Genomic DNA, 24,368 nt, shown 5'->3' on the forward strand with positions numbered 1-24,368 from the left:
GCAGTGAGGCCATTCCAGAGGGAGGCACCTGCATAGGAGAGAGGTCTACCCCCCACTCTCTGCCTGGAGAAGCGTCTGAAGGAAGGGCTTGAGAAGCAATATGTTTAGGAAGAGAGATTTGGATGTAGTGGATGATGCAGAGTGTTTTGAACTTGATCCTTGCAGCCACCGGGAGCCAGTGGAGAGATTTCAGGGCTGGAGAGATACAGTTCCTGGGCTTGAGGCCAAGGACAAGTCTTGCAGTCTTGCAGTCCTGTTCTGGATTTGTTGAAGAGGGCAGAGAGTAGAGGAAGGCAACTTGAGAAAGTGGCTGTTGCAGTAGTCTAACCTAGAGAGAACCATGGCTCTGGAGACAGAGAGCTTCTGGGGGAAGTGAGGAAAGGAAGAATGACTCTGAGGAGCTGCAGCTGGTAGTGAGCCTTCTTGGCAAGGTATGTGATGTGAGGAGAGAAGGAGAGAGTGGAGTTGAAGATGACACCACGGTTTTTAGCCTCAGAGAAAGGCGAAGGAAGAGGGCTCAAGGAGGGTGGCCAGAGGGAAAGCGGGAGCAGGGGTCCCAATGAGGAGGATCTCTGTTTTACTGGCATTAAGGCAGAGATCTTTGGAGGTGCACCACTCCTGAATCGCGGATAGACAGTCAGGAATGAGTGTGGGAGGAGGGGAGGCTGAGGGTAGTATGAAGGAGAGCTGAGTGTCATCCACATAAAAAGTTAGAGGAGAAGGTAGAGATAAGGTGGGCCAAAGGGAACAAGTAGACATTGAAGAGCCAGAGTGAGAGGTAAGAGCCCCGGAGAACACCACATGTGGAGAGAGAGAGAGGTGGTGGAGAGAAAGGACCCAATTTGGACATGGGAGGGTCAGTCCAGGAGGAAGAAGGTTAACCAAGCCAGGGCCTGATCCGTGATGCCCAGGTTCTCACGGAGACGATTGATCAGGATGGCGTGATTGACCATGTCAAAAGCAGAAGAAAGATCAAGGAAGATGGGACAGAAGGAAGGCTGGAATCGAGATTAGTGAGCAATCTTCAGGGGTGTTCAGGAGAGCAGTTTCTGTGCCTCTGGCTGCTCTGAAGCCAGACTAAACTGGTCAGTCCACCAGGAGAGAGCTGGTCAGTCCACCAGGTTGTTAGGGCATACCTCTGAAGACTCAGCAGACATGGGTCCTTGAGCAAGGGTCAGGACTGTTTGTTCCCACAGGTCCAGGGTTGAAGCACAGACAAGGGACTTCTTGAGGGCAGGACAGAGGAGCAGAGATTCACTGGGACCACACTGGACTTGATGTTGGTCAGCTGCAATGGTCATCCACAAGTCTTCAGTGGGCTGCACTTCTTCATAGGGGTCTTGGCTCCAACAATGATCTGTCAAATGCCTTCAGGAGTCCTCCATGTAGCCAGGATTTGGACTGCAGTTGCTACTAGGTCCACCAATAGTAAAGGTCTGCACCATTCAAACTGGCAGTGGCTATTCAATCATGTACACTGGCCAAACATTCTACCCACCAACAGGCACACTGTGACATGGATGTGGACTGGGACCAGACAGCGCCAGCCCCCACATCTGGCCACACACATGGACTGCCACTTTTCCCGGGAAAGCAGAAGCTTTCACTTGGAATGGGGTTTCCATAAAAGGCAATTTCAGACCTAAGAGGGCAGGAAGAAGGCCAAAGGACAAAATGGACGAAAGCTAAAATTCTTGTGGCGCGGCCATTTTAGAGTATGTGTCACTCTTTATGGCATTATACAGTAAAATACAAAAGTGCACAAGCAAAAAGTCAAAAACCTGGTAGAAAGATATCATCTGCCACCATCGCATGCTGGACATTATTGCATTTGTAACCACAAAGAAAAGAAAATGTTATAAGGATACCAATTTATCCTAACCGCACCTCACCTTTAGGATGATGTGTGCAGCTTTAAAAATACAAGAAATCCTCTAAGGAAGCAATGGTCTTGCAGTACTGATAGTTTTAGGCACTGATTCGTTTTCACACAATGATGAGCAAAAGGCAATGGGAGTAAAGCAGAGGACTTTATTTGCCTCCGAAATGTCATGTTAGCAAGCAAACAATAGGAAAAAGAAAGGGTGTCCCATGGAAGTCCTGCCCTGTGAATGTTAATGCAAGCCTAAAGACCAGCAGATTTAGTTGTATATTGTCACAACCTGACAATGCAAAATAAATATAATCATTTAAGCTTTAAAAAGGCAAAGCATTTTATCAAACTTGCACTCTTTAGCCAAAATGATGCTACCCATGTGATGCAGAAAACTGGGACACCTCTAGGTATTTCTCATGACATTGTTGAAAGTTACAGTACATAATCAAGCTCATAGTGCCTATACAGTTAAGGAGCCAGTAGAGGCGCAGACTAGCCGATAACTAGGCACAGCAAAGGGAGAGTAGCTTAAATTACGGCCAATATTAGTCCTCTGAAACACCCTCAGCATGAGGATCATTTGGGCAATGTTTTTCTTAGCTTTATGTCCAACTTCCACATCTCCTCAAGAGGATTATATCCTCTCTTAGGACCTGTTGTGTCAAGAAATTGAGTCCAGTTACCTTTCTTAATAATTGCTTGTCATTAATCATACTGATATTATCAGAAAAAGCTATGGAGATACTGATAAATCAGTCATTGTTTAAAACTATGTTGAATTGTTTAGTACTTCTTATGTAGACAATTGAGTACTGGATAAGTACAGAAGCGCTGTAAAAGTTGTTTTATCTCGGGCAGGAAGTGCAAACCTATTGTGGCTTTCAGCCATAGAAAAGGAGCTCCCCGCCTTGGGGTTGGGGAATCACTGGCTCCAGTCGGAGTCACTTCCCATTAACGCAAATTTCCAGATCAAAAAGATCCTTGAGAGAAGCTGGGAGGCTACCATCTGCATACAAATAGTAAATTCAGTCAGTCTAGTTTCTTATATGCTATGGAAGATCAAACCAGGCCTACAATGTTTCTTAGTTAGAATGTGTCCACCTTTAATGAGAATCCTCTATACCAAGCTTCGCATTGGCATAGTGCCACTTGCTGGCTTGCAGCGCAAACCAGCAGCGTGTCCTTTTGCCACAAACCATGTCGATAGCGCAATGCACTATATTTTCTTCTGTTCAGAATATTGTCACATCAGCAAGACATATCTGATTCCTTTGTTCAAACAATTCCACGTAAGAAGGTTGAACGAGGGTCTTCACCTATGCCTGGCGGGGAATTGTGAACTAGCAACCCACTGCATGGGGAATTTTCTTTACCGAGACTGGAGGAAAAGATTAACGAGACTGGAGGAGCATATTAAAGTTTATCACGCCTTTGATGACGGATGTCTCCGTTTTGCACAATGTGCCATCTGTTTTATGATTATATTAACCAATGTATTGTTGTTTTAACAGATCCACTCATCTTTTCTTAACATGTCACTTATTGTCATTTATGTTTTTGATGAATTTTAGGTGTGACTTTTATGATCTGTCGGATCGAAATAAAGTTTATGATGATGAAGTTACTACATACATATTAAATAGATGTTCTTGATTTAGTAACCTGTAGAGCAACGGTTTAAAACTGAAGCCTTCACCCTTACAAGTTAAACAACTGCAGTGCTATTAAACTGGGCTATAACAACAACTAATAACATTTTGCTTGGAAATACTCAGACGGAATCCAACATGAGTCTGATTATGAACCCCCTAAATGTCTATCATAAAAAAAGTCTACAAAGACAGAACCCTGGAAGGAACCCCATTTTAGAAGAAGGGGAAAGTGTATTTAGCAATCACTGTAAAAGTAATGTAGGTGATGGCTGGAAGTTAATAGATATGCCGCTCAGAGTGTTAGATGCACGCAGTGTGCGTGCTGTTCCCGAGTAGATAACCCTAGCACGGCATGGTCAGCTTATAATTCTAAAGATACGTGGGGCTTGAGAAGCAAGCACCTCAGGTGCTCCTAATGATGGGGCTGGTAACCTGAGTGAACTTAATGTCAAAGCAGCAATCCCTGCTCTCCATTAATTCATCGACTTGCCAGTGCTTTAAGTGGGGCGGGTCCCTCTGAACATGTCACCATGCCCCCATATATCTTTCGCCCCTGTGGCCCAGTGGCATCAAACAACAATGTAGGATTGTGCTGCGGTGGTGCTGCAGTGATTAACACCTTAATGGAGTAAAGCAGTGTTTTCCTTCGGTGGCGCTCAGAGGAGAAGCCCACTTTATTTATGTTATCAATCAATTAGAAGCAACTCGTTTCTGTGTATGCATAATGACACTGTATAGGACCGTCACCTAACAGACTGTAATAACGCATCACACAGCATACTTTAGGGAAAGTGAGGGCGTGGTGCGCATTCTGTTTTTGGAATGTGACTACGGGCTCACAAAATGCATTGAAAGTAAAAGCAGACTGATTGTGTTGTCACGCCGCACACCAATCATTAAAACAGCAACTGCGTCATTGCAAGTTTCTCAGTTTTCCTGTAAGTTATCCCAGGTGCAATGATTCTTATTAGTGCTTGTGGCCTCCAGCAGGGTCTTGGTGGATTATGACTTTACAGCTGCTAAGAGGTGAACATCATGCCAAACATGGAATATTACAGGAATACTGGCCGCTACATTTCTGAAATATCCCGCGCCATTTAAAAAAACAAGTATCAAAAGAGTTAGTGAGAACTCTCCTGTGCAGATTGCATCTCCGTTCCCAAGAGGCCTGAGAATGGGAGCATCACCTGCTTTCTGGCTTCCATAGATGTTTCCGGACAGAAAATAACAAAGAGGCGTCAATGGATTCAATCATGTATGGGACAAAAGGTTTTGTAATGCAGGGACAAACAAAGACGTACCTCCATCTTTTGGATTGAGGTAAAATTAATGGGAAATGCATTCCATTTTTAGTTAGGATATTTTCAACCCATAACTGTAGTATTAACAAACTACCACAGGTGCTGAATACCTTAATGGGTATGCAGGTGAAAGTAGTATATTGTCCAATCATTCTCTGTTTTACATCCCATCCAATAATAATCAGGTAATTGATTTGTCCACACAGATGCAGATCCTCACAGAGAGCCCAGCCCCACAGGTGCCGTCATTGGGCGATATAATACCAGCATCTCACTCAGTCAGTGTGGATGTTTGGAGTCAAAGCTTGGTGTAGGAGTTTGGAGGTGGCTGGAGCAGTGGCTCATTTCTACCGGTGTTTGTCTGTGTCCAGCACCTCATTTTTAGATGGGTGGAGCACTGGCACTCATGAAGTTTGCAGTGCATGACCTCTGCAGTACACACAGATCATAAAGCTCTTCTATCTGGCTCTAAGCGGAGGACCTGTCTCTTGCTGATGCCCACCCATGCCCCTCCTTCCATCCCCCTCCTTTGTTGTTGGCATCTACAAATAGATTTAGGAGGGAGAGAGGGCCTACACTACACCCCTCCACTATTAGTCCTCTGCAGCATGACCCATAATGTAGAGTTAGAACCCAGTTCCAATGGCTAAACCTGGGCAAAACATCCCGGCAGCCCAAATTAAAGGCCTGAGCAAAGCTAGGGCATTTAACGAGGGCACCAGGACATTACCCCCCAGTATATCCTGTGCAATGGGTTACTAACGCTCTTAGCACCCCGAGTTACCAAAGCGGTAGCCAGGGCTGTTTAAAAAAAATCAAGTATTTTCATTCTATGAACGGTATGCGCGTGATGTCCTGTTCATTGAATAAAAATACTGTGCAAAGAAGGCCACCGTGGTTGAGGAAGGTGGGCTCCTTGCAAAGCCCCCCTTCCCTTTCCATGGCTGCAAAATGGAGCAAGGCGAGAAGCTGCAGGAGCTACAGCTGTGACTGCCGCCATAGGAGCAAACAGGTAAGTGGGGGTTGGGGTCAAAATGGCTGCCGTGGCAGTGGCTGAAGATGGCGGAATAGGGAGCAGGCTATCATGCGGCTTAGAATGTGGACTAGATCGGGGTATCAGCCTGCCTTTCTAGCCCCCTGATTGTCCGGCTCCCACCCACAGGGTGCTAATAAACTTTCTGGATTCCTGCATAATTAGCTTCTGAAACGTTTAGTCTGAGCCCTTGATCAGAACCAGCCTAAACTTTTGGGGGAGCGGAGGGAGTCTGCATGAATGTTTTGGAGCCTGAAATTGTAACAGAAGGACATTCTGCAGGTTTACATATGATGTCACTGGAAGATTTGTGTTTTTTAAAAGAAAAATAGTTCAAAGGAAGATAAAGTGCTTTGCATAGGTAGTTTTATAGCAGTGTTTGTGTAAAAATATTCCAGTCTCCACATGGGCTCTGTTGCTGTAAATAGGTATATACAGTGCTTTAAGAGGGATTGGAAATCGAGGGGGGGCTCTCATTAGGGGGTGTGGCCTGAGCACACACCCCCTAACGAGAGCCATCCCCCTCGATTAAGGGCAAAGGGGTGGGGGCGGCGGCTGGTATAAGACGTGGAGCTGGGGCACATTGGCGTTATTACCTTTGATGCGCCCAGCCCCTCCTTTTAAACAAAAGAAGAGGTTGGGCGCACCAAAAGGTGTGATACCAGTGTGCTCCAGCTCACTTGAATGAAAGGTCTGCCTGCTGCTGGTGTGTCTGTACTTGAAACAGGAGGAGGGCTGGAGGGCCAAGCTTCATGCTGGATGATGACCAGTTACTCGCAAACAAAAAGCGAGCTCTCCTCCTGTTTCGAGTACATGGACTTCAAGCAGCCCGCACTGCTCGGTTACACCTGCTGCTTACTGGCGTCAGCCCTTCCGTTAACAAACAAAAAAAGTCAATGCTAAATAAATACATCCTTCACTGGCGAATCGCTCAATGAGATAAATGATATCACTCAGCAGTCTGGGAGCACCACTTACACAATTTGATGATGCGGGTGGGTGTGAGCGTTGCTGAAGACCTGGGTGCATGAAGGGGGCAGAGGCCCATGCAGTGACTATTCGACGTGATGGAGCAAGCACTCACAAGGCCCATACTGTGACTATTATATGCGCCACTCTGGGAGCACACCATGATGTGGGGATATTTTCAGAGGAGCTGGATGCATGAGGGGAGTACTGCAGAGGCCCGTGCTATGGCTATTCGAGGTGACGGGAGCAGGCATATTGTGAGTATTAAGTGTGGCATTCTGGGAACACACCATAATGGTGTGGGGAGGGTTGCAGAGGACCTGGATACATGGTGGGAGAACTGCAGAGGCCGATGATGCAGATATTTTACGTTATGTTATCTTAGATTTGCACAGCACCTTGTTATGGCATCAAATCACTTTTTAAGGTGGGCAAAGCTTGAACCGTTAAAACCCCTTGCTGCTTTGGTTGGACATACTAGCGGCATCCTTAGCTGCAAAAACATCTCTCAGTGTTCTCCTACGAGAAGAGGGGGTGTAGTCAATGTCCTGGCCGTCATCACCACCTTAATGATCCTCACCACCACCAATGACATCAACAAAACCACAGGTCACAGGAGTAGAAGTGGTGGGAGATGCAGTGGACGTGCTAGGCTGAGAAACATCCTGCTTATCTAATGTGGGCAACTGGACTCCCCAACCTACACTTTAGAGGTCCGAATCCAAACCCCCCTCGAGAACATTGTTTCCCTCTGCTCCAGATTCAATGGCAGCCTCTTCAGCTAGCATCTCAACATATGCTTGCAGAACTCGGATGTCTATGCTGGCCTGTTGCAAACATGGATCCCGGTACTCATTCCAACATGTGCCACACTCTGATCTTAGGGAGCGTGGGGTTTGAGCTAGTTGCACTAAAGTGGCAGTAACAGCTATGCCAGAGAGTTTGAATGCTTGCAGTACTTGCCGTAGCAGTGGTGGATATAAAACGTGCCTTTCTTAACTTGTGTTGTACTACTCTACTAATTAGGATTCGTGCTTCCCCAGCAATTGCAGCAATTGCTGTTTCAGCAGTGAACCATGCAACATTTCCATGGTGTCTTGCTCTCCCTCTCCCTCATTTGGACTTCATATTCCCTTTTTTAAAAAGGGGGCAGTGCAGTATTAACCTCACCACCACAGCCTCCAACAGTTTTTCCGGCACCCCCAACATTCTTTCTTCCCCAAAACAATTAAACTGTTTATTTTGTGCATGCCCCCAGCCAAACAAACTGGCCAAGCACAAATTCCTCATCCGACGTACTGCTCACACAGTGCTTAAGGAGGTGGTGGGTGCGTCATACAGTCAATCCAACCTGCGCCTAACTGCTTACCATCACCGTCAACAGTTACTCCAGAACCTCAACCTTTTCTCTCCCCACAGTTTCTGCTTGTTTTGTGTGTGAGTGCACCCGTCAAAAAACGCTGACCCAGTGCAAATGACAAAGCCCACAGCTTACAGTGCGCTCAAGCAAGTGTGTGTTGCATCACACTGCCAATCAACCTGCCACTAATTGTCCACCACTGCCTGCAATAATGCTTCCCACCCCCAATGTATTTCTGATCCGCCAAAATTGCAGCAAATAAATTCAATACATTAAATTCAACTGCTTGAATGTGAGTGTATGTTCAATCAGTGCATACATGAAAAGTACATTGTTGAGTTACCGCACAAAGAAAGTGAGATTGCACAAGAAATCCAAAAGGTTGGCCAGCCTTTCTGTGAAATTCAGATTGGTTTTAATTGCTATTTGTAAAAATAAAAAATATATCTATATTTTGTTGCGCACATTTTTTCAAAGTTCAAAAAGCCCTAATGAATGTAAAATTCCCCAGCTGTCAACCACACCAGACACCTAAAACTTCCTTTCCTTTTAAATATTCCGCCTTTCTTTCTATCCAGAAATATATATTAAATGGACATTGTCCAAAAAGCCCCACCTAGAAAAGAAAGCTAAATGCACCACTTCTCAAACAGCAACAGGCACAAGTCCATATCGTCCCCCCCACGAGCTCTAAGCAGCGCCCCTACATGCAGACAGTTGAATCTGCCCGCATGCACTCCTTTGCCTGAAAATTCGGGTGAATCAGGGTTCGGACAAATAATGAGGCCCAGACTTACTGCCGTGTTCAGTATTTGGTTGTTGTTTCTGTGTACAAGCTTGAAATATCTAAAGGTCACACCTGGGCCATGTACCACAATCAGTGCTGCTAGTCTCCGGAAACCTTGTAAATAGATGCTATTGAAACATTTCTTTAAAGCTGTCATCAATTTAAAAAGACCCATAGTTCAGCTTTTGAAATAAGCAGTCCTTGTTAAATGTAGTTTGAAAGCACTGAACTCCTATTGTGCATGGGCTATCTATACAAGAATAATCTACATTATCTGCGCCTCTTTTCTTCTTTGGGTGCTCTCATTTCAGTCAGATGGCACCGTGGAGGTGGAAGAAAAGATGTCCCAGTTTCTGGAGACAATCTGATGGTGAGGTGTCCTTGTTTGATCCGGTTAGTCATTAAGATCCCAGTAGAGCGCGTGCAGAAGCAGGGCTGGTGCTATGACAAGGAATTTCTAGGCAGCTGCCATGAAAGGTGCTCCAGTGGGGTGCGGAGGGCATATTGGCCCTCCAAATATCATGCCTACCTCTATTGCAAGTGAGGTGGCACAAAATTAGCATTTCAACTGGTGCGGCACAAATATTTGGACTGACCCTGTGCAGAAGGTGTTTCAGCAAAGGCAATGATTATACAGATATTGGAAACACTTGAACCATTTATTCTTGTAGAGAAAAAAAATGGATACCTTGGAGTGTTTTTGACAATATTGGAATCAGGTTTGATGCAAACTTTTCATGAAGCGTCAGGAAGAGTGGCAACAAAGCTGGCCATAAAGGCAAAGTGATGTTAAAGTTCTCCAAGCAATTCAATGAATAGTATTAAGTGCTATCGATGGCTACAAGATGCGGATAGTTGCGGCTACAGTCTATGGAGCTGAGCTACGCTGGCATAGCGATGGTATTCAAATTCAAATTTGGGAGAATAACATTGTTAGGAGGTTACTGACATTACCATACAGTGCACCGACAATTCCAACATTCTTTGAGTTGGCCGTGAGGCGTATCTCTTAAAAATTGAAACTGAAACCATTGACATGTTGGGTGAAAATTTGGACGAGTGACTACCATCAAGACTACTTGATGCCTTTAATGAATCTTTTGGAGTTCCCAGGAGTGGGTACCCTACTGTGGTTTAAATATGTGAGAGACATGTTAACTACACTGCATCTCCTGGAATTCGGGTGCCATCGGCAAATTATGGGCCCCATAATATGAAACCTATTTAGTTAAAGATTTTTATCGATGGGTTGATATAGAAATTCGTAGTCCGAGTACTAAGGGCAGCAATTGTAAAAGCAAAAGGAAATATTGAGGCTGAGTACCACAAAAGGAAATACACCAAACACTGGCTTATAAAGATTCACAGATCTTTATTCTACTGTGCAGTTGCAAAGAAACAAATTCAGATAGCTATCTGGCCCTCAATGCATCACAGTGAGTACCAGCCCTTCAGTGTCATGAGTGAGAGGTACTGGACATCTGGACATTCATACATTTATACAATTTCAGTAATAATGTCCAGCCCCTCTGCAAGTTAATAATCAGTGGTCTAGAGTGTGTGCCGAGTTCACTTATGGCTTATACAACAATATGCACACGGATTACATTTGGCTTACATTCAAACAAGTTACAATGGCAAAGTGCATTCCAGGATTTAGCAGTAAGCCTTAGCACATATCCCTTCACAATGCAGTTCAGCCAGTGTCCACGCTCGACATTTGCTTTGTATTGTCTTCGATGTATGTTCCTGATTGAGGCTTATTGGTGCAGACAATCCTAACACCACAAGTCATGTACGGGACAAGGTCTCTTTACCCAGTCTAAACATTCGGCCCGCAGACAGTCTAACCATTAACTTGGTGTAAAGGTCGGGAAGGCTCGGTTACAAGTTGGAAACACAGTCCAGCATTTTAGAAACAGAATTACATATGAACAGAAATCAAAATGGCGGATGATCCCAAAATGGTGGCAAAGTCGATCTAAAATTGGAACTTTGCAACGCGGTTTTCTTCTCAGAGCGACTAGTCTTAGGCCAATATACATTAGAAAGAAGGCACAATATGGTTTCCCGTTTAACAAACACTCCTTTTGGCCTAAGCCTAGCGCTAAACTACTTTTAGTCACTTTACGAGGAACTCCACGTCTCAATGTCCATACACCCTGAATCACAATCATCAGAGATATCAATCGCCATAAGGTCAGTAACAGAAATTTCCTTCAACACAAATTCATTAGTCATTCTTTCCGGGGCGCCTACCTTGTGTCCTAATGTTCCCATCATCTGTGCATAACATCCTCCTAACGCCGAACATATGCCAGGAAGACACTGTATACAGCAACAGAAAAACAACAGAATACCCAAGATGATCAGCAAGACTGAAAGTAACTTCCATCCCCAAGATCGTAAGAAGTCCCAGAACCAAGCGCTAAGATCCCAGTTTCCCTCGGGAACATGCACTTCTGAACTAAGGACGTGCAGATTTTGTATAGCCTTAAAGATGGTTGGGGAGGAATCTGGCACGAAAACAAAACAAGCGGACCCCATTAATTTACATACTCCACCACACTCAGCCAGGATGACGTCTAATGCCATCCGGTTCTGAAGTGCCACTAACCTTATCGCTTTCTGTTCTAAAGTCATGTTATAGAGTATGTCAGAGGTCCAGTTGATGGTCCTCTCCAGTACTCTCGCTAGTCTTCTGATATCTTCAGAGTTTAATATTGGCCCCCAAAATGGTACGAAGCATTTCGCTATGTCCCCCAGAACTTGTGATGAAGTATCGCCATTCTCATCCCACCTTGGACAAGCATTAGAGATTTCTATGGTGCTTGCTATGAATACCCCGGGCCCCAGGATTCCTAAATAACAGGTTCCCTGCCAATGCCTAGGTAGCCATGGGAAAGCTTCATTAACGCAAATGAAATAGACAGGTTCACCTACATACAAAGGTCTGTCCTCACTGGTCAAGTTCGCAACATTGGTGCAACCCTTCAAATCACCCATTGACTGAGTACCATTCCTCTGTATGCAGAAAGAAACTGAATCGGGGCTGTGGTTAACAGTGTAGGAAGGTGGCGTGGCATCCCTATTGCCCATAAAAGCCATCTTGAAAGAGATCAAAGATCGAAAAGGACAAGACAGTCTATCAGAAGGCCTAATAGAAGCAACATTAAGATTACTCCTATTCGCAAAGAGTGAGCATCCCAGTGGCGTTAGAACTAGTTTCTCAAAATCATTCAAATTCATTCCATCGAAGTTCCCCAAGATGCTATCGTTCCATCGGCTAAAGAATAGTGCCCTTAAAGAGGCATAGCATGCAGTAGTCAAAGGTAAAGGATGAATATACCATCCCAACCCCTTGTCTCCATGTTGCGGAAAATGCAAGCAGACCCAACAATTAGATTTGTTAAAAATGAAATGTGTGGTATTCATTATGAGTAATAAAGTGTTATTGTGGTAACTCTGTCTGTGCTGAGAGTCTCTAGGAGATAGAGTGTGCAGATGCATGAAAAGTGTAGGTACATTTTCTGTAGGCAAACGAATTTCAAGCGGATGTACTTCTTCCAAATACCAAAATCCTAAGGCAATTACTATTGTGAAGCCAGTTAACATAATCACAAGACAACAATATGTTTTTAGAGTCCACGCATTCGATTGTTCATTGTTTCGATTAGGCACACAGTCACTTATTTGTTCCGTATGAGCAAGAGCGATTGCAGGCATTGGTTCTTCAAACGAAATACTCCAGAGTTTATTTGCTGGCGATCTCCTGACCGCGTGTTTTCTTGGTCCTTCCCTAACCCTAGCCAACAGAATTTCTTACGTGCAAAGGAACAGGGCAAAAAGACAAGCCCTAGGATGATTTTTCCTGGTGGCACAGCCGAACTGTGCAGTAAGTCTAGCTCCGTGGATGCAGATTGTACCTTGTGATGGGGAGTGCAAGCGCTGAGAGTAACCGTATTATCAAGGAGCCATATTGGATCTTAGTTCCATGTGAGGTCAAGAAACCTCGTTCTGCCCAAAGTCTACTGAAGCTGTGAACCACCCCAAAAGCATACTGGCTATCAGTATATATATTTACTCTAAGCCCTTCGGAAAGTTCACAAGCTCGAGTCACTGCTATAAACTCTGCGGCCTGCGCGGAGTCATGCGTGATTCTTTTGGTTTCCACAATCGTGCTCAATGTGGTGATTGCATAAGCAGCCGTGGATGTATCATCCAAAAGTTTGAAACAAGAGCCATCACAAAACAGCTCCCCTTGTGGTTTATTCAAAGGAGTATCTTTCAGGTTGATTCTGCCTTTAGTCTCTTGCTCTGCGGTGTAGAGGCAGTCATGTGACGCTTTATCACTGCAAGCAGTACCTTGCAGGAAAGGTAAAAGTTCAGCCGGATTCAGGACGCAACACCTCTGAATTTTAATGTGTGGTGCAAACAAGATCAATTCGTATCTCGTTAATCGTGCGCAGGTGAGCTGTTGCGTTTGTGTTCTGTTTAGTAGAACATCTACAGAGTGAGGTACCATCAGGAATAAAGCATGGCCTAAGACCATACCCTTGCTCTGTTCTACAGATGCAGCAGCAGCGTCGACAGCTCTCAAACATCTTGGCAAAGCGCATGCAACAGGATCAAGGGCAGAAGAAAAGTAGCCACACGGCCTATTCTTCCCTCCATGTTCCTGCATTAATACAGCCAGAGCACATCCATCACATTCATGCACATACAACACAAAGGCCTTTTCATAATTTGGTGTGCCCAAAACCGGTGCTGAACACAGTGCAGTGTTGAGCAGATCAAACGCTTGCTGGTGTTCCAAGTTCCACGGCAATGGCAAATAAATGCCCTTCTTTCTCAAAGCCAACATTGGTTTAATCGTTAACGAGAAGTTCAGGATCCACGGCCTACAGTAAGAAGCCATTCCTATCAAGGCTCTGACTTCCTTCTGTGTATTTGGGTCAGACATGCCAGAAATGATTTTTATCCATTCAGGCGTCAACCTTCTTCCCTCCTTTTACAGGAGATAGCCTAAATAGGCGACCTCTTGTCGACAATACTGAAACTTTTTTAGCGACGCTTTGTGTGCATGTTTTGCTAGGTGAATAAGCAACAACACAGGGCCCTCCTTACAGGCACTTTCTGAGTCAGCAGCTAAAAGTAGATCGTCTACGTACTGAAGTAATGTACAAGTGGTAGGCAATTCGAGTGTATCAAGCTGCTCTTTCAAAGCCCTACTATAGATGCTCGGACTTTCCGTGTAACCTTGCGGCGCACGGGTGAATGTAAACAAGCGTCCCCCTAAGGTGAACGCGAACAGGTATCTGCTATCTGTGTGTATAGGAATGCTAAAGAAAGCATTCTTAAGATCTACAACACTAAAGTGAGTAGCAGAAGCTGGGATCATGGTTAGTATTGTCGTCACATCAGGCACAATAGGAAATTGTGGAGCAACAATCTTATTGATGGCACGTAAATCAATGATGAAACGAAAAGGAATTGCGTTATCACCTTTCTTGTACACAGGCAAAATCAGACTATTGCACAAACTACCTGCAATTTCCTCAATTACCCCACGATGTGCAAAATCGGAAACTATGCATTTCAAAGCTTGCTCACCATCAACCGAAATCTTATACTGAGGAATATGTGGCAACTTTACTCCATGTTTCAAAATGATTTTAACAGGCTCAATTTGTAGAACACCGACATCATTGTCATCAATTGCCCACAAACGCTCCGGAACATCACTAAATTCCGGCGGCAAAGGTCTAGTCAAGAACTGAGAGACAGAATGTTGCTGTGGTGAAATCGTCAAACGCACTCCATCCGAAGAACAATGAATTACCGCATTTAATTCCTTCAACAGATTCAACCCCAACAAATTCTCTCCACAGTTCGTAGTCAAAAGAAATGGACAGTGGTCTGTGAATGGACCCAATGTAATCAGTACCGGCAAAGAAACTGGATAGACTACTGGCGTACCAGAAAACCCTACAGAAACATTGGTTTGCCCTGTTAGTGGAATGTTTGGAACCCGTGAATGGTCAATGGAACATTTCTGTGCTCCTGTGTCTATCAAGAATAGATGTTTCCTATTTTCCACTATCATTTCAATGTAGGGACCTTTCTGATTGACGGGAATATGCGTTGGTTCCAAACCATGCTTCGGGCAATCCTATTGAAGCAAAATGTCATCAAAAGGAAGGTCTTCAGAGAGATAAGCAGCAGAAGGATGATCAAAAATATTTCTACTATCCACACTCAGTGACTGATTATCCTGTGAAAAAGGTTGCAAATTTTGAGAAAACTGACTTCTACCAGGACTCCCTGTCCCAGGGCGGCCTCTGGATCGTCTACTGTTAGGAAAGATTTCTTAATTGTGGGTAATTTTCCTTCCATGTGGCAACCCCTAAACGTTTTGCTGTTGTTTTCACCATGATCTAGACTTTTCCAGAGAAGTACAGCCTTCTGCCACACTCCTCTGGGCTTTCGCTCCATTCTTACGGGGAAACTGACATGCCCTTAAGACAGTCAGTACCGGGAAACGCTGTTTTCTGTAGTTTCTTTATCATGTTGCAGCTTTCGTGCAACATGACACAAGAGGGCACTGTAAGCTAAGTTACTGCTCTCTTGGGTCTCTAGTCTTCTACAGGCCCTAGATACTCTGTTTGGATTGTAACTGATCGGTGCAAGTGAATCACAGACGGGAATGGTGGCAGCAATCGTTTCTTGTGTTTTTGAGCTCCTTTTGGTTTTTTAAGCGCGTTTCTCGTGCTTAGCCTGGCTCCCAAAATGGCCAGACCACGAGGCTCCTTTGTCCTGTCCGCTGACCGTCTTGCCCCCTTCACCTTCCTCAGGTCGAGCCGACCCGGGGCCTTCCTTATTTGGGCATGTACTTTCCCGCGAAACACAGATGCTTTCACAGGCTTCTACAGGCCTTGTGTGTGTCTCCAGGATGTGGGCTGGGATGTCTGGTCCCAATACGCATCCTGGGTGCCAGAGAGTCTAGTGTGGTATGAATGCCTGGGACCACCGTGGTCTGTGATAGGTCCACGTATGGTGTGAGTGTTTTATGAGCGGATCTCCCATTGGGTCCCCTCCGTTTTGGCGCGAAGGGAACCGTGGATAAGAGGGGGCTGGAAACGCCACTACCATGTCGATCTCCTGAGTTCTCACGAACAAAGGAATACAGGAGCCAAGTATCCTGCAACCACGAGGCTGAACCGAGGAATCGCTAGTGACCCGCTGAAGGACTGCTCCTCTGCACTGCTGTCGCCTTGTGAAACCCTTTCTACCTCTGATCGAACCAGAAGGCCTGTACTGGTACTTCGACCCTTGGAATAGCGGGGACAGCTATTCTCGGCATCTTCACCAGCTCCTGCACGTAAGCCTTCGGAAGTGTCTCTGGGCCATCCAGCAGACTGACCAGCCTACCCAGGAGTCTTGCTCTGTAACCGCCGCCAGGTTGTGTTGTATTTCGAGTCTTTGTCACTCTCACACGATTCGTACACTTGGCATTCCCAGGTCTGAAGTGAGTAGTGTACATTTGGCTGAGATACACACGGCCGCTCCGTTGTTCTGCTGTGGTAACAAACTGTGCGGGTTCACTTCGTTTGGGACATCTTTAACTCAACTCTGCTGCTGCAGAATCTACATGACGACGAGACGTCCCCTGCTCCCCTGAACCTGCCAGCACTGAAACTGACGCGGAAAAGCCTGGGTCTGCTTGCATCGGGGACCGGTGAGTAGCATAGCTAGGAACTGGTTGCCCTCCTGCGGGAGCCCATAGCTTTTCCCCACTGTGTCAATCAGCACGCCTTTCCATATTCGCGCTCTGCTTCTGCCCACAGTGGAGGCTGCGCTTGAGTCGCGGAACTCTGTTCTTCTTCATTTGTGCACCAAACTGAACTGCCTGATTCCCTCGAAGAGACTCCCCTTTTTGCCCGTTGGCACCAGCGTGTGCAGGTACTTTTGAGCACAAGGCTCCAATCTTCGTAGGGCTTGGACTTCCCTTTAATTAGGTGCCTCTGAAGGCGGACTGGGTCTAATCATTATTTCGCACTGCCTGTTTTCCTCCCCTTCTAGGTGGACTACACATTTCATGCATCTAACGCTTTAGACTCGTTTGTATTTGTATATATATTGTATTGGTTGGTATGTGTTGGTTTACTAGAGTTTTATTGTGATTTCTCGCTACGGTCATTGTTGCAAAGTCCTTGGAATAAATGTGTATATATTTTTAATATAACACCTGTTTGGAGTAATTTGTGAGTGTCCTTGCTTTGTGTGCTCATTGCGAGCTTTCAGTCACCCTCACACCTTTTGAGACCTAGTCTTGACTGCTGCAATCGCTACACTGATTGGTCTGGCTTGTCCAGAGGTTACCCTGTTCCAAGTAATTAGGTTGGCCTTCTGAACTTCTGCGCCGCCAGGACAGAGTTCAGAAATCCGTCTTAACAAATTGGTGTACAGCGGTGGGATACGACTGAAGGTATCCAGTGTTGCGCACAAACTAAGGCATTTCAAGTTATTCCTACCAGGACACGTAGTGAATTGTTATAGTTTAACTTTAAAAAGGCCATAGTCCTATCTAACAGTATGGAAACAAATACCTTGTTAACTTTAAATGCTTCCAAATCCGAAACATTGAAAAAGATGTGTGCGAGAGAGGTGTTTCCTCTCAAGGCACCAAATTGGATATGATCCAAAGAATCATGGCGTGGCAAGAAGCGCAGCTTGACGCTATAACTTCTGAGGACTTTGCGGAAGGAGGTGGGGCTGCTCTCACTGGTAGAACCGACGGTTCTGCCGCTGCACTGATCCACCGCGACCACGAGGACAGGGAGGATGAGATGTCTAATGTTTCCTCTGCCAGTGTTGATGGGGAGGCTATGCTTGAATTCAAGAAGCAAGAACTGCGGTTTAGGCAGAAGGAGCTTGAGTTCAGCATAGCCAAACTACAAATCGAACAGGCAGAAAAGCAGAAAGACAGGGATCACCAGTTGGAACTGGCCAAGCTTCAGGTTGCAAATGGGTCCAAGGGTCCTGGACATGGGTCTGGGGCCTCCTCTCATCCACGGTTTCCGAAAGATCTGCTCAGTGTGTATGAGGAAAGGAATGACATTATGGACTGGCTGAATACGTTTGAGTATGCATGTGAAGTTCAACAAGTTGACAATGCTGATAAGATTGCCTGGTTACTCAGCAGACTGCCCCATTCTGGCTGTAGTGCCATTATGGAAATGTCGAAGGCTGAGCGAGTTGATTTCGCAATGTTAAAGCAAACTCTCATTTTAAAGTTTGGAAAGACTCCTGCCCAATATTTAAAACGATTCCGAGAGTACAAGAAAAAAGAAGGTGGTACTTGGGTATCTTATGTAACCGAATCCTTAAAAAACTTGACTGGCTGGGTTGAAGGTTATAAGGTTTCTACCTTTGAAGGCATGATAAATCTTGTCATGCTGGAACACATTTTTGCATCTTCTTCACCGGAGCTTAAGCAGCATTTGGCCGATTCGAAGGAGATAGATCCTAAGAAGCTGGCCATTGCAGCAGACTTATGGGTGTCACATCGAGTGTCCCATAAGGACAAAACTCATCCTGGTAAGCAGGAGGAAGGGAAAAAGTCCAAAGATAAGGAGGGTGGAGAATCTGATAAATCTTCTTCTCAAAAGGGCCACAAAAAGAAAAATAAGGGTAAGACACAAGAGAACTCACAGGGTAGTGGAGGTCAGCCTCCGAAACAGAACTCTGGTTACGATATGCCTCCCTATGTAAACAGACCCAGTGGATCTTGTTTTGCTTGTGGAGCAACTGACCATGTGAAGGGGGATCCCCGGTGTAAGGTTAAACCTTTGGGGGTCCACTCCGCTAATCTGGCCTTCTCCTCCTATGAGGAAGAAGAGATTACAGGAGCATCCTTCTCCTCAGACTCCTTCCCCAGCGGGATAGAAGCTGAGGTAGTTTTAGTTTCCCTGGGTTCCTGGGAGCCTAAAGTCGCAGAGGCTTATGCTAGGATTCCAGATAATACCAAACACTACTTTAAAGAAAGTGTGCTGATCAATGGAGTAGATACTCCAGCTCTTAGGGATAGTGGGTGCAGTCGAACTGTAGTGGATTCTACCTTGGTAGACTCAGAGGAAGTTGCCAGAGCTACTCTGATGCCCACTAAGTTGGCTGACGGCCCACTCCGCATGTTCCCAGTAATACCTGTAAATCTTAGTTTAAATGGTACAGCAGTCAGGATTCCAGTGAGCATTCAGAGAAACGTCCCAGGAAAGGTCTTGTTAGGCAATGATCTCAGAGCTTTAGGGCTCGTAGGAGACACTGCCGACAGACCCTACACACGGTCTCAAGCACGGGCCACATTGGCCAAGACCAATACGCCGCCCCAGCCGAAGGGGAAACCCAAGGCGAAAGGAGTAAACAAGTCAAGACGAGGGAAAGAGAACATTCCCCCGAGCTCGCCTACCACTGCGGTGGAGGAAGTTGGTCAATCGCCCGGGCCTGACGAGGAGGTGGCGATGCCTGAAGTATTTGACTCCAACGACCATCCTGAACTAAAAGACTTGTTAGTAAAAGGTGGCCCTGACAGGGAAGAATTCAGTAAAGGCCAACGTGAGTGCCCATCTCTGGAAGGCCTAAGAAGACAGGCCTGCTCCCAGCTTGAGGGTGAACCTCCTGGGACGCATCGGATTTATTGGGAAGGTGGACTCCTGTATAGTGAGCCCACAGAGTCTACAGAAGGAGACCATAGGAGGTTGGTGGTTCCCCTTGCTGTAAGACCCTTCCTACTGCAGTTGGCGCATGAAGTGCCCCTTGCTGGTCACCTTGGTATTAAGAGGACCAAGCAAAGGTTATCCATGCACTTCTACTGGCCCAAGATGGGGGTGCAAGTAGAAAGTCACTGCAGGAGTTGTGCCTCCTGCCAGTTATCTGGTAAGGTTGGCTCGACAATCCAAGCTCCATTGGTACCACTCCCAGTTGTGGGAATACCATTCGAAAGGGTAGGGATCGACATCGTTGGTCCCCTTGACCCGCAAACATCCTCAGGCAATAGGTTTATCCTGGTGCTAGTCGACCATGCAACCAGATATCCTAAGGCCATCCCATTGAAAACTGTAACTGCCAAGTCAGTTGCAAAAGCGTTACTTGGCATATTTACTAGGGTTGTCTTCCCTAAAGAAGTTGTGTCGGATCGTGGCAGCAACTTTATGTCGAAGTATGTGCAGGCTATGTGGAAAGAATATGGGGTCACCTACAAGTTCTCTTCTGCATACCACCCCCAGACCAATGGTCTGGTGGAACGTTTTAACAGAACGTTAAAGAGCATGATTGGGGCTCTGGAAGAACCTCAGAGAAGAAAATGGGATCTTCTTTTACCATGCTTACTGTTTGCCTACCGAGAGGTACCACAGGAGGGTTTTGGTCTTCAGACCCTTCGAACTTCTGTTCGGTCATCCTGTACGGGGACCCTTAGCCATAGTCAAAGAGGGATGGGAGATGCCCACTCCCCCTGTTACTACCAACGTAGTAGATTATGTGCTGGGGCTCAGAAAACAGATGGTACTTCTGATGGGCTTGGCTAGTGATAAATTGAAGGCAGGACAAGCGCTGGTGAAACATTGGTACGACCAGAAAGCTTCCCTCATCAACTTTACACCTGGTCAGCAAGTCCTGATCATGAATCCCATAAGGCCTCAAGCTTTACAGGACAAATGGTCAGGCCCTTACACAGTGGTGGAGCCCCTGGGTGAGGTTAACTATTTAGTGGACCTTGGAAGGCCTGGACAGGCTCCAAAAGTGTTTCACGTAACTAGGCTGAAGGCTTTCGTCCCAAGAGTCGAAATCGCAGCACTGCTACTGGCTTCAGATGTTGAGGAAGAGGAGTCTGAACCTCTCCCCGACCTGTTCCAAAGCGGTCCTTCAGATAGCTCCTTTGAGGGTGTCCGAGTGGCCCCTCCTCTGACTTCTAATCAGCAGGCTGAGGTGAAAAGTTTGCTTAGGCAGTTTTCCCCCCTGTTTTCACAGTCGCCTGGTTTGACACCTTGGTGCAAACATAACATAGACACAGGATACAGTGTTCCTACCAATAGTAGGGGATACAGGATGTCAGACAAAGTACGGTCTTACATTAAGACCGAGGTCAACAAGATGTTAGACCTTGGGGTGATTGAACCCTCTAGTAGTCCTTGGTCCAGCCCTGTGGTTTTGGTTCCAAAGGCAGGCACTTCTGAATTGAGGTTCTGCGTGGATTACAGGGCTCTGAATGCTGTCACCAATACAGATGCACACCCCTTGCCTCGAACAGATGAGCTGGTGGATACTTTGGGTGCCTCCAAGTACCTCAGCACGTTTGACCTCACTGCTGGCTATTGGCAAATAGCTTTAGCAGAACATGCCAAGGAGAAGACAGCGTTTTCTACTCCAGACGGCCTTTACCAATTCAGGGTAATGCCGTTCGGGTTGAAGAATGCACCTGCCACTTTCCAGAGGCTTGTGAATCATGTGTTGAATGGGTTGGACGAATTCTGTCTTGCATATCTGGACGATATAGCAGTTTTCAGTGCCACCTGGGAAGACCATGTGAAACACCTCGAGATTGTGCTCCAGGCTCTTCAGAAAGCACACTTGACCATAAAGACTAGTAAATGCCAGATTGGACAAGGCTCAGTGGTTTACCTTGGACATGAAGTAGGTGGAGGGAGGATACAGCCTCTTCCCAGTAAAGTACAAGCAGTACATGACTGGCCTGCCCCCACTACACAGACCCAAGTGAGAGCCTTCTTAGGACTCACGGGGTATTACCACAACTTCGTGGCAGACTATGGCACCATAGCTGCCCCTCTGACTGCCCTCACCACTCCGAAGAAACTCAAGAAGGTAACTTGGACCGACGAGTGTGAGAAGGCCTTCAATGGCTTAAAAGACTCCTTGTGCCAGGCCCCTGTCCTCAGGGCCCCTGATTATCAAAGACCTTTTATTGTGCAGACGGACGCCTCTGACACTGGGATAGGAGCTGTACTATCGCAAGTAGGTGAGAAGGGTAAGGAACACCCTATTGGTTTTATTAGTCGCCAGCTTAAGGACAGAGAGCTCAGATGGTCCACAGTGGAGAAAGAATGTTTCTCTGTTGTGTGGGCCCTACGGAAGCTGAGGCCCTACCTCTATGGGGCCCACTTCAGTGTGCAAACTGACCATAAACCCTTAAAGTGGCTAATGAACATGAAGGGAGAGAATCCAAAGTTGCTTAGGTGGTCCATAAGTCTACAAGGCTTCAACTTCACTATTGAGCATAGGCCAGGTGTCCATCATAGCAATGCTGATGGGTTGTCCAGAAGGTTTAACCGACCTGAACAAGAGACTCATCCAGGGGTGGATTAGTTCCCCCTGTCCGTAGTCTGGGAGGGGCGAGTGTTAGGAAAGATTTCTTAATTGTGGGTAATTTTCCTTCCATGTGGCAACCCCTAAACTTTTTGCTGTTGTTTTCACCATGATCTAGACTTTGCCAGAGAAGTGCAGCCTTCTGCCACACTCCTCTGGGCTTTCGCTCCATTCTTACGGGGAAACTGACATGCCCTTAAGACAGTCAGTACCGGGAAACGCTGTTTTCCGTAGTTTCTTTATCATGTTGCAGCTTTCGTGCAACATGACACAAGAGGGCACTGTAAGCTAAGTTACTGCTCTCTTGGGTCTCTAGTCTTCTACAGGCCCTAGATACTCTGTTTGGATTGTAACTGATCGGTGCAAGTGAATCACGGACGGGAATGGTGGCAGCGATCGTTTCTTGTGTTTTTGAGCTCCTTTTGGCGTTTTAAGCTTGTTTCTCGCACTTAGCCCAAAATGGTGGCCTGGCTCCAAAAATGGCCAGACCACGAGGCTCCTTTGTCCTGTCCGCTGACCGTCTTGCCCCCTTCACCTTCCCCAGGTTGAGCCACCCCGGGGCCTTCCTTATTTGGGCCTGTACTTTCCCGCGAAACACAGATGCTTTCGCGGGCTTCTACAGGCCTTGTGAGTGCCTCCAGGATGTGGGCTGGGATGTCTGGTCCCAATACACATCCTGGGTGCCAGAGAGTCTAGTGTGGTATGAATGCCTGGGACCACCGTGGTCCGTGATAGGTCCACGTATGGTGTGAGTGTTTTATGAGCGGATCTCCCATTGGGTCCCCTCCGTTTTTGCGCAAAGGGAACCGTGGATAAGAGGGGGCTGGAAACGCCACTACCATGTCGATCTCCTGAGTTCTCATGAACAAAGTAATACAGGAGCCAAGTATCCTGCAACCACGAGGCTGAACCGAGGAATCGCTGGTGACCCGCTGAAAGACTGCTCCTCTGCACTGCTGTCGCCTTGTGAAACCCTTTCTACCTCTGATCGAACCAGAAGGCCTGTACTGGTACTTCGACCCTTGGAATAGCGGGGACAGCTATTCTCGGCATCTTCACCATCTCCTGCACGTAAGCCTTCGGAAGTGTTTTTGGGCCATCCAGCAGAGTGACCAGCCTACCCAGGAGTCTTGCTCTGTAACCGCCGCCAGCTTGTGCTGTATTTCGAGTCCTTGTCACTCTCACACGATTCGTACACTTTGAATTCCCAGGTCTGAAGTGAGTAGTGTACATTTGGCTGAGATACACACGGCTGCTCCGTTGCCCTGCTGTGGTAACAAACTGTGCGGGTTCACTTCGTTTGGGACATCTTTAACTCAACTCTGCTGCTGCAGAATCTACACGACGACGAGACGTCCCCTGCTCCCCTGAACCTGCCAGCACTGAAACTGACGCGGAGAAGCCTGGGTCTTCTTTGCATCGGGGACCAGTGAGTAGCATAGCTAGGAACTGGTCGCCCTCCTGCAGGAGCCCATAGCTTTTCCCCGCTGTGTCAAACAGCACGCCTTACCGTACTCGCGCTCTGCTTCTGCCCACAGTGGAGGCTGCGCTTGAGTCACGGAACTCTGTTCTTCTTCATTTGTGCACCAAACTGAACTGCCTGATTCCCTCGAAGAGACTCCCCTTTTTGCCCGTTGGCACCAGCGTGTGCAGGTACTTTTGAGCACAAGGCTCCACTCTTCGTAGGGCTTGGACTTCCCTTTAGTTAGGTGCCTCTGAAGGCAGACTGGGTCTAATCATTATTTCGCACTGCCTGTTTTCCTCCCCTTCTAGGTGGACTACACATTTTGTGCATCTAACGCTTTGTACTCGTTTGTATTTGTATATATATTGTATTGGTTTGGTATGTGTTGGTTTACTAGAGTTTTATTGTGATTTCTCGCTATGGTCATTGTTGCAAAGGCCTTGGAATAAATGTGTATATATTTTTAATATAACACCTGTTTGGAGTAATTTGTGAGTGTCCTTGCTTTGTGTGCTCATTGCGAGCTTTCAGTCACCCTCACCCCT

This window comes from Ambystoma mexicanum, chromosome 2q, assembly GCF_040938575.1.
Source record: "Ambystoma mexicanum isolate Mex_15411 chromosome 2q, UKY_AmexF1_1, whole genome shotgun sequence".
Lineage (NCBI taxonomy): Eukaryota > Metazoa > Chordata > Amphibia > Caudata > Ambystomatidae > Ambystoma > Ambystoma mexicanum.